The 11,684-nt window shown below is 43.2% G+C and overlaps 1 long non-coding RNA gene across 1 annotated transcript; it reads right to left on the bottom strand.

The window, feature by feature from the left end:
- Positions 1–679: 679 nt before the first annotated feature.
- LOC121199822 lies at positions 680–2,546 on the bottom strand. Its single transcript, XR_005896472.1, has 3 exons — positions 2,478–2,546; positions 1,592–1,624; positions 680–807 (listed from the first exon to the last, which is right to left on the bottom strand). It is a non-coding gene; the product is annotated as an uncharacterized LOC121199822 (long non-coding RNA).
- Between the last annotated feature and the right edge of the window lie 9,138 nt (positions 2,547–11,684).

Raw genomic sequence — 11,684 nt, 5'->3', positions numbered from 1 at the left:
ATGTAAGAGAATAGGTGAATAGGTTGTCATTATAACATCGTCATTTTTATTGATAAGTTTCGACAACTTCTACAGCTTTTGCACAAACCTGGACTGTCCAGTCTGTTTATACAAGTCTACGTATGTTAATCAACTTGACAGACTCCTGCTTAAGATGCCCCAGTTGAAGATAAGATCCTAATTTCTATAACAGGAGACTGTGCTGCTTTATGATTCTTGTTTGTGTGTTGTGCCTGTGGTACTAGAACACACAGCATGGTGTGTAAGTGTGCAAGTGTTTAAGAGACTGTCTATAGGGAGTGTCATGACCTGGCTCAAAGGCTCACAACAAAAAGGGAGACAACGCCATGTAAATATGCAAATAAATACTTTATTTAACCAAATGAAACCAAATAAGACCAAACTGAATCCAAATGAAACATTCAGATTAGATATTTGCATTGTGGATGTGGAAAATCAGTGGAGTCAGTAGTGTAAAATGTGCATGAGTGAAGAGTGTGAGTATGCAGGTGTTGAATGATGTAAAACAGAAGCAAAAGGTGAACTCAGAACAACATAATCAAACCAAAGCAAACACATATGATGTTGCAGCTCAGCATGGATGGTTTGAATTTCGGTACTCTGATGGTCTTTCCCTGCCAGGCATCACACACACCAGAGATGATGTGGTTTCCTCGCACTGAGGAGGCCAATGGCCTTGGTGCAGCCATTGGCCTGGTAGATGTGTTTGGCAACGATGGCAGCCTTGGGCACCACAATACGTGAGCAAGTGTTCTCAGACTTTGTGCTGATGTTGATGTCTTCACCCTCGAGAGAAAGACAGAGAGTGAGCAATTGATTGCAGTGGCTTAAATAGACTCTCCACCAGGGCCCAGGTGTGTTGAGCCACTGAAGACACCTGCAGACAGGAGGAATAGACACACCCAGATCAAAAGTAACACAGTTCATCAGAAAATAAAATGCTGAAATAACATCAAGCAGTCACTTCTAGCAGGCTACAGAGGACATAGCAGCTCTGCTGACCTCATGCCTCTTATTTGTCCTTCTTCAGCCAGTTGCTGAGACAGACCAGCTTGGTCACATTTTCTGGGAGCAAGGCTGCACTTTTCTTTTGCACTCTTTCTTTTACCCAGCAGCTGAGTCACATACCTGCACAGGTGGATAAGTTAGCAAAATAAACTTAGCTGGATATTTAAATGAAAGTGGAACTGATTTCCAATTTCCAATAATTGTCTTTAAAAGTAACCACCTAATGTTCATTCATTTTTAGATTACACACGTGACAGTAGTTTATTTCATTAAAATGGACAAGTGTTTATTTGAGCTTATCGCCTCGTCCGCCTTAGAGTGAAGAGACTTGGGCGACTCCAGCATGTGCAGCAGCTCTGCTCACCAAGAAGCTGTTTCTGACCCATGAGTGGAGCTGCAGCCAGCATTGAGGCAGTGGGTTAGGGGTTAGGGTGAGGGGGTTAGGTGTGGGAGTCTGAACCCACCCTCCAAGGAGGACGGGAGGTGTTTTCTCTTCTTTCCTGCGTTTGCAGATGCTATTTGGCCATTTTGGCCCCATTATGTTGTTGTAAATGGCACATACCTGTGTTGGCCTCACATCTTTTGCTTCTGGGACCTAACAGCAAAAGAAGAAAAAGTTATTTCATGTCATCTTCTGAACATGAACATTATCAACAGTGACATGACTTCAGATATACTGCAAAAGCATTGACTATATGGCCTTAATACATGTCCATGTCCATATTGCCATAGCTCACCTAAGCTTATGGTCACAGCTTCTTACATCACACATAAACACCAATTTACTAATCTTATTTTGTATCTTAAGTAACACATTCACTTCCAGTTAGGTATACTTTGCTCCTAACTTATTGCATTTTACTCTATTGTCACTATACCATGAACTGTATCACTGAACTACTGCTTTTTAACATTTTTAACACTGTACTTAATTTACATGAAATGTATTGCTGTTCCTGTGTCTGTTTTAACTGTATTCTATTTTTAACTCACACAGTTATTTACATTTTTAACAATAACCCATGACATAAAACTCACACATGAATTACAAGAAGGTATCCTTAAATGTTGCTGTTCTTTAGGCTTTAACAATACCACCATGTATCACAATAGCATTTCTGGTACTTGATAATAAACCCACAAATATGCACATGAACCCAGTAAATGTCTGACTGCATGAAAAACGTTTAATAAATGTATTTGTATTTAGTACTCAAAAGATTCCTTATACTGTACCATTGACTGGTTTGAGCTAGCTTCTAGCACATTCTATTCCCCAGTATACTTGTCCGCTAGCATTAGCAGGTTAGCTTCTAACAGCGTCTACTCTCTACTCAAATATCTCCCACAACACATGTTCATTTCTCAGCACATTAAACCATAGCATCGGTGACATTGTAAGGCTTATAAAGTTGGCACTGTACATTTGACTTTTCGTGTTTACTAACCTGTGGTAAAGAATAGCGAGAGCACAGGTGTTGAGCTGCTGCTAATTTATTCTTCCTCTGATGCGTGAGTCTACTCTCTACCACTGCGCTATGAACGCCATCTAGCGGACAATATATGGAATGGCACTCAACTCAAATGAGCTGCAATGGAACCAGATGAATAAATACAATGAAAATAAAACAAGAAAAATCAGATAAAATTTATAGGGGTGCCTGTTAACTCTTAGTAGCATTTTATCGTTTACCCAACTTCACTATTTCCAAGCCTCTACATTTGAGCATTTATTCCATATCCCTGATATCAGAGGTCAGTTTCCTCCACTAGTTAGATCTTTGTTGGCTCTAGTTGTGCATTTGGTTGCACTAGTTCACCATTTTGTCTTACTAGTTGGACAAAGACATGAGGCAGTTTTGAGAGTGTTGGAATTACCAAAAAATAAAAAATGTGGGAAATAATCAAATATAGTTTACAAGCCATGGTTTTGGCAACCAAACATTACATAAACAAATGCTAAAGAAAACCTCGAACTGTGCTGCAACACCTCTCTGAGTTATATTAGAAATTTACCAGAAAATGAATCAAAGGCTGGAGGAGTGAAATCAGCGCTGCTGTGCCCAGGATTCGAACCGGGGTTGCTGCGGTGACATCGCATAATACTAATCATATGACCATGGCCACTCAACTTTATGAGCAAGAATACACCGATGCCGAGACTGTGATTAACATGCTGAGCGCCCCGTTTTGAGCGAGATGCGCAAATTGCGTGAATGACTGATGCAGCGCACCACTGCGCACATTGCGCCAGTGATGCGCACCGCAGCAATACGCAATATGAGACGCACGATGAGCACGAGCGAAGCAAAGGGTAACGGCAGCTGTAATGTGACACCGCGCGCGTACGCCGTCATGATGACTGGCAACAATCAACATCGGACCAATCAGCGGTCAGAGGCTGCAGAGATGGCATCAAAGACAGTATGAGTCCGGAGCATCTAAGAGGAAGAAAAAAATAAGGTGAGTATGTTGTTAAAATGAAAGTATAAACCACCCGACTTGTACTGGAGATAAAATTATTTCCCAGCAGCATCCATTACCGTTTTTTAACAGGCCTTGCTTTGTGCATTTACTTTTGTTCAACAGCCAAGAGGAGTGGTAAACTCAGCAGCTGATGGTCATTCTAGGCTGGTGGACATACACCAGCTGGTATATGACCACCATGGAGTGATATAGCTTACCATCGCCATCTGCTGGTGAATCTAATTCATAACAGCCATAGCTCTTAATAGAGAGAGTTGATAGAATAGAAATGTGTGTAGCTGATACGTTTGTTGACAGAGGAAATGTACATTTTGAAATATAAGTCTGATCAATGAGCATGTTTTCTCACAATTGTGCATGATAATAATAATAATACTAATAATAATAATATAATGATAATTATGAAAGAGTAATAGTTGCAATATTTTTGTATTTTTTCGATGGCTGCAGTTGTAGGTGTGGTATGTCTTCCATCTTAAAGAAAATGTTGAAAATCTTGCTTAGGGCCCTGTTTGGCTAGGGGCGGCCCTGTGACGGACGCTTGTTCAGCCAAATACAAGTGTATTGACTTGCACTAGCTTTTGTAAAAGCAAACGTATATGGTGGCCCTAGGACACATGACTTGTATCTACCACATCAGGATTTGCCCAAAACTGAGCCCTAATTTCAAAAAGGCACTGAAGACCAGCTTCTCAATATATAAAGGATAACAAAGCCAACATCTACCCTTGAGAGCTTTTCATGCAAAACAAACTCTGAGTTGACGTCCAAGTGGCATCAAATGTTAACAGAAGACCCACAGAGCACCTGCTGTCTAGGAAACCTGAACCAGTAGCTCAGTGAGGATGACATCACTTGGTCATCAATCCCAGTTTGTGGTGTTCCAGCTGAAGATCTGTCAAGATCAGTAGTGTCCACACCCTCAGACTCCTGGATCTCACCTGGCCTGGACCCCACCTTCCACACCTTTGGTTCTGCCCAGAACCCACTCCCTCCCTGCCCCGAGATCCTGACAGGGCCTGGGCCTTACCCCCCACTGAAGGAATGAAGAGGCTTCAGCTACCAGGCATCAGAATTAGAAGAGGGTGAACAGCGTGGTGGACAAGCAGAGCTCCCATGGTCTCTTCATTCTGAGGAGGAAGAGAGCTGCTGGGAAAGAGAAAAACACCTGCCAGGCACAAGAGAGGCTGTTATCGCTCAGACATGCTCATGAGGTTGGGCGCAACTTTGTAGACCAGATCTTCTTCGGGGGACCGGAGCACTGTGGAGGGCGAGAAGGGCTGCTGCAAAAAGAGCCATCTTCCCTGATGCAGCTCTGCTGCCTCTGGGGTTTTGCTTGCTGTTTTGTTTTGTTTCTCTCTGTGTGCATGTTGGTGTGGGTGTGTTTTTCTTCTGTGTGGGTGTGTGGATTCCTGGGCGGCTCCTCCCTACTCCCTCCTCCTCATAAGGATGATTCCACTCACCTGTGCGCAATCTGGTGGCAATCTACTTCCCCCCTCGAGTATAAGAGGCTCGGCTTTCCTGTCAGCCCTCGCCAGATCGTTCTGTCATCTCCCTGGTGACTAGATCCCTGTGCTCCTGGTGATTTACCCCTGTGGAATTATCTGTTTTCTCTTGTGAATTTTTCTAACCTGACTCTTCTAACCACCCTGTTCTCATCTCCTGCAGACTCCAGCGGTTTCCCCTGTCTGAGCTGTCTCCACCACGCCCCCCTGGAATCCCTGCTGTCTTCTGTCTCCTCTTTTATTTGTTTGAACTCGGAGAATAAACTGTTTTACACCGCTCGAAGTTTCTCTTCGTCTGCTCTTGGGACTATTTGACTAATCATAACATTCCCATAACCACACTCATGTGAAAAGGGGAGAGTGACAAGGGCTGCCAAGAGACCCTGGCCTCTGTCCAAAAACAGCCATGCCATCTCCAGCCCTGGACCGTGGCCATGCCCTTAACTGCACCCGGTTACTCCCGGTTCTCCAGGGGAACATGGCTTTCAGCTCCTATTGCAGAAATATGATAGTGCAGGTGACCAAGAAGCCACAACAAAAACCAGGCCCTGCCAATCCTCTCCTCCCTATTCCACTTTCCCTTCACCAACCCACTAGAATACCTATCCTCTAAGATTCCTTCCTGTCTCCTTCCCTTTACCTGGGCAGACTACAATTCCTTCCTCACCAGTGCAACACATAGACAATGGGAAAGATCCCTATCCCCCTCATCTCCACTCCCATACAAAAAAGATCAGAAGGGATATAAGCCTAAACACCATTCCAGCTCCTGTAAATTGATTTTTAACAAGCTGACATAAGATCACCACAGTGTAAGAACAGAGGCGCATCTCATTTCTATTTACACTCCTGCTGATAAAGATGGTGGAGCGTGAAAAACCATTTACATGCTGACAGATGATGTGACAGATGGAGGTCACAACTCGGTGAGGATGACATCACTTGGTGACCAATCCCAATTTGTGGTGTACCAGCTGAAGGTGAAGATTCCCACGTTGCACTGCCAGTGTGTGAAGACATCAAGGTGGAGTTCTTACTCTAAAAGGAGAGCAGGATAAAGGGGTGAGCAGCGTGGTGGACGAGGAGAGCTCCCATGGTCCTGTCATTCTGGGAAGAAAGAGGGATGCTGGGAAAGAGAAAAACCTAAAACCCACAATCCCATCGTCCCAAAACAAACTGACATAAAACATGGCTGTTGTTTAATTGCTTGAAATGTTGAGAACATACATTATTGTTCTATGATTGTATGTTGTATGATTGGATATATGTTTATGAATGTTATGGCATCTGGACTTACAACACAGGCAGTCCTTTAAAAAAAGAGGGAAAAAAATCATCCACACGGTCTCTGATTTGACGTGGCGTGGGGGCTCGCGTGCCTCCGTGATCCTAGGGACTCTCCAGAATGGCTTTACCCAGCACAGCATACTCCTGCCTTACCACACAGGAGTCACACATGGCTGGGTACAGCCATTCTGGAAGAGCCCCTGGGTGATATTAGCTAAAATACAAATTATTTACATGTAACTAGCTTAAGAAAGCTAACAGTCAGAAATAAAAAAAGTATGTCTCACCTCTCCGTTGTCCATATGTCCAATGAGATCTTCCTTTCGATCGTGCTACTTATATAACATCTAGAACATAAATTTCTAAAACTTTTTGGCGGTGACACTTTGTGAAATTTTCACTCCCGCATTGACTTATATGGATTCCAGAATTACATCTATGGACTTCCAGATGTGTATCTATTACATACTATTTGGCACAGTGTCATATCTCCCCTGTGGAGTGACCTATGGGAACGGGTGTCACCTTGATGGACAGCTTTTGACATGGAGAGCCAGGAAACATCAGTTTCAACTCTTCAACTGTTAATCACACTGGAGAAATCAAAGCTCTCATATATGTAATGGTGCCACCTAGTGGTGGCTGACAAATGTGACATGCCCCTTCTCACACTTGCCAACACTTTTGGTTTCACGTCTCTAGCTGCTTGCGTTGCCGAGTTACAGACCTTAACTGGTTTGAAACTATAACTCAGTCCCTGAATGGAGTAGAGGGCTGAGGCCAGCATATTCCTGCTCTGGGGATCGAGACCTTTCCGAGGATGTGTCTACTTTGGCCGCGGGGCCAAAAACTGGCCAAAAAGCCGGTTTTCTTGAGCTCCAAGTCCAACAGGGTCTTTGGCCCTACAACACTAAGAGGGCTGTGCAAAGCTCGGGTCTGTAAAATGTTTTTAAACACTGAACATTATTTAACAAGTTTTTGAACACTGAACATTATTTAATTACTTTTTAAACATTGAACACTATTTAACAAATTTTTAAAGTTTTAAAATTATTTAACAAACTTTTAAAGTTTTAACATTATTTAACAAAATTTTAAAGTTTCAACATTATTTAACACATTTTTAAAGTTTCAATATTATTTAACACATTTTTAAAGTTTCAACATTATTTAATGAACAAATTTATTCAGTCCATTTGTTTGGGCTGCTCTTGGGACTGGAGGGAGCTGAAAGGGTAGAATCAGTGGAATCAAGATGGTGGCTCGCGAGCCGGTGACTCCCATCCAGTCACATGACACTGGGGACTGGCTGGGACAGAGGTACCAGCCTCCTCATCATCCTCCACAGCAGAAAAGTATGTGGAGGAGGGTGTCCCAGGTTCAGCCTCCTCATCATCCTCCACAGCAGAGAAGAATATGGAGGAGGGTGTCCCAGGTCCAGCCTCCTCATCATCCTCCACAGCAGAGAAGTATATGGAGGAGGGTGTCCCAGATCCAGCACCTGAGGGACCCAGCCCTCCTCCAGGGGCAACCAGGGCTGGGGAAGAGGGACCAGCCTCCTTCTTATCCTCATCAGACCAGGAGAAGGAGGAGGGCGTCCAAAGTCCACCGCCTGACGGACTCGGCCCTCCTCCAAGGGCGACCAGGGCTGGGGCAGGGCCCGGAGGAACCTGGGCTGGGCCAGGGCCCGGAGGGACCTGGGCTGGGGCAGGGCCCAGAGGGACCTGGGCTGGGGCAGGGCCCGGAGGGACCTGGATCTCGTCCTCAGTCTCATCCTCGTCCGTGTATGTGTCCGTGTCCGTGTCTATGTCCTCGTCCAACCAGACGTACAGCGCGGGGGGGAGGGCCAGGTCTTCCTTAAAGAAACTGCGGCCGTCTGGCATGTTCACTGTCTACAGCATGATATGTTTAAAACCCAAATTATTAAAATACATACATTAAAACACAAATAAGTTAATAAAACTCTACATAAATTATATAAATCATATATATATATATCGTATGTGTGTGCAATTGTCTGCTGTGCTGCTGTGTGTGTGTGTGTGTGTGTGTGTGTAAGACCTCCTCCTGTATATACTGTTTCTTTTCCATGTTTATTTTTTCTATATATAGAATATATACTGTATATGCTCCCATTAACTTATATGGATTCCAGCACTACCAATTGTTGATCTTAATACAATTTAAAAGCTGTTGTGACTCAAAAGTGAACGTCTGCTGTATGCAACCATGAAAAACTTGTTGTCTCAGCAAGTCTGTCTCTAACTGTCCCTACACTCGTATTTTCTTGTCAGCTCAACAAAGACATGAGAGTTGGCATTAGTGCGTCTCTCTGATGCACCTCTCTCACCTCACACACGTTATTTGCGCATGCGTATCACACCCAACCTTTCAGTCGGACTGAGCGGGAAAGACGCCCACGGAGCTTGTACAGTATGGAATAACATTGTCTGCGGTGGCGACAGTATCTCTAACGAGTTTAGCATTTTTTGTATCGCACGAATTTTGTCTCATCCGTCGTGTGGACGACTGCTGGACATTTACTGCTGCCGTGGCCAAGGCTGCATGTAAAGCAAGTTATCAGCTCATGGAATAACATTATCAGCGGTCCATATCTGCTTAAACCAGTAAGTGCGTGTTCTGTGACTACATTCAGATAAGGTTTCGCGGTGCTGTCCATGGTATTATTCGCATTAAAGAATGAGTTGTTTAGTTTTACTAAAATACCGCCCGTAATAACATTTAATGGTCACAACTGTGTGTCCAAAATGGACGCTCTATTTATCGGTCAGTTACATGAGTTTTAATGATGATGGCAATTTCATTGTAGTTTGTTAGCAAACAGAAGAAGCTTGCATTGCTACTAGCTTACTTGTGTTGACTGGCCTTGACCCTCAGAAGAGGCGGGGAAGGGAGGCTCCACGTCGTCCTGTACTGGATTCACGCTTTTCGTCAGTAGATGGCAGCATAGGATTAGGAATGAATAAGGGAGAAATCCAAGCTGTAATTTGTTTTAGCAAATTACAAATTTTATACTGACAAACTGGACAAACTGTAAGATGTCCCTTTCTAAACTGTACATTTGAAACAAATATACGCTCGTCCTTTACTTCTCACCGAAGTCCAAACCAGAAAAATAGTTCACTTAAAGATTTTCGAACTAGAGCGAGAGCTGATATTGAATACAGATTAAATTCTGAAGTACTGTCTGATGGTGAAGCAGGGACATCATCATCTCATCTCAGGAGTTTGAGAGCCGATAACTTTGAAGTTGTAGATTCTGAGACACTCCAGCACAAACTGGCCTGTCTCTTTCTGTCAATCAAACAGTGTTACACGTCTCCAGAGATTCAACACAAAAGATTGTAATCTAATCCTTCACGATCTAATATTGTCATATCGCACACCCCTATGCAGAATGATAATCTTCAAAGCATTTGTGGGGTAAAAAATGACTGTGTGCTGAGGAAAAATGGACTTTTCTTTCATCCATTCACTGGATTTTCTCCAGATGCTTTGCATGACTTTTCTGAAGGGGTTGTTCCTGTAGAACTATCCCTGTGTTTGAAACATCTCATCTCCAAAGGTTACATTACATTTGATGCATTGAATGACTGCATAAAATCATTTCCTTAAAGAGACAAAGACAAAGTAAACAAACAAACCACAAAGAAATCCCAAAAGCAGGCTTTGAATGCTGTTACGGGCCTTTGGTGGAATTATGGACAATGAGATTGGAAGCTAAGCATAGCTTCTTTAAAAAAGTGATCCATGACACCTAGAATTGGAAAAATGTGCTGCTCCCTCTTTCCTCAAAACATCAGCAAATGATGGCATTGCATTTGGACAGTCACAACTGTATGTTGAACCTGTAAAAGTGGTCAGGGTTTCACAACTGGAAACTTCACTTCAGTGTGAAATTCAGAAGAAGTACCCACATGTTGACAGTGTGTCTTTCTCCAAATCAGTTCACCTGCATGGAACTGGGTATGCTGAGGGCATGATTGTATCTGCTGGGCAGTGCAGTGGCCTCCCAGAATTCCACAAGATTGTGGCCCTTCTTGTTGATGCTGAGCAAGTGACACATGTAAAAGACTTTCCTCTTGGTACATTGAACATTTCAGGTCATACCAGCTTGTTGAAGGCCACTGTGTTGAACTCATACTCCTGGAACAAGAGTTGCTGACGGATTATCACCCTCGTGCAGCCTACACAGTTGGCGGAAAGCTGATGGTAACCACAAGGACGTTCATTCTTCAGTAAAGGATCTCAAGATATGGTATGTAGTCTGACAAAAAGTCTTTTCCTTTTGTTCATATCATTCTATTTATTTTTGTGGCTCTTCATCCTTACAGTACATTTTGATTACATAACCCTGGACTGACACTTCTGATATTTAGAGATAAAATGATAAGCTAATCAATTATTATGTAAATCTGGGAAAATATCTGTGATGTATCAAATTATCCAATACTTTCAACTTGGGTTTCACTAGTTTCTCTCTCCACTTTTCAGGCATTGTTACTTGGTGTGGTTATCTCTCTGAAAGCAGCGCGGCGACTACAGCTTCCTCAAGTACCAGAATCTGTGGACCAGCTTGTTGATGTCATTAAAGAGAGACTTGAACTTCAAGGTGATTTTTCAGTGCAATTTGAAGATCCAGACTTTGGAAATGCACTATGCAGTTTGACAACAATGTCTGAACTACCAGCTGAGTGTGCAGTTCTGCACATTGTTGGGGACAGTGATTCCTCTTCTCTTAACCAGTATATTGGTTCAGTGTCCTCCCTCCATACAGCCAGTGTCCGCTCTGATGATATCAGGTCCAGCTTTACTGATTCCATCCAGACCAATGTAAGGCATGTCACACAGTGGCCCTCTCCTTTCCCTATCTCTAATTTCTCATATGATGTGGAACTAAACTAAAGTTGCAAAAGGGCAACAAGACTTATGACAAGTCAAAGAAGGGCCTTGATGTAACCAGAGAAATTCAAATGGAAATTTGGGATAAAATTGCACAGGCCATCTTTGAAATCAGAAGCTACCCTGAGAGAGATGAACTGGAATCTGTTGCCTCTTCACTGGTTCTCAAGGGTCCATGCCTAAAGGAACCAGGCAGCATCACAGGCTATGAGGGATGGAAAACAAGCATCAAGTACAAGCTTGGAAACTTCAGATCCAAGCTGCATTGTGCAGGCTGCAATGAGGTGGATGTAAACAGTAAAAGAAAAGGGGGTGCTGAGGACAACAGTCCATTCACCCTGAAAAGGCCCAAACGTGGAGAGGTTAATCATGTTCCAGATTATCCACAACACCACAATGATTTCACTCTTCAAGAGGAAAGACTTCACCTAGTTGAAGAAATGAAGAAGAATC

This window comes from Toxotes jaculatrix, chromosome 2 (assembly GCF_017976425.1).
Source record: "Toxotes jaculatrix isolate fToxJac2 chromosome 2, fToxJac2.pri, whole genome shotgun sequence".
Taxonomy (NCBI): Eukaryota; Metazoa; Chordata; class Actinopteri; family Toxotidae; genus Toxotes; species Toxotes jaculatrix.
The sequence above is the reverse complement of the archived record's forward strand: the minus strand, read 5'-3'. Positions and strand labels throughout refer to the sequence as shown.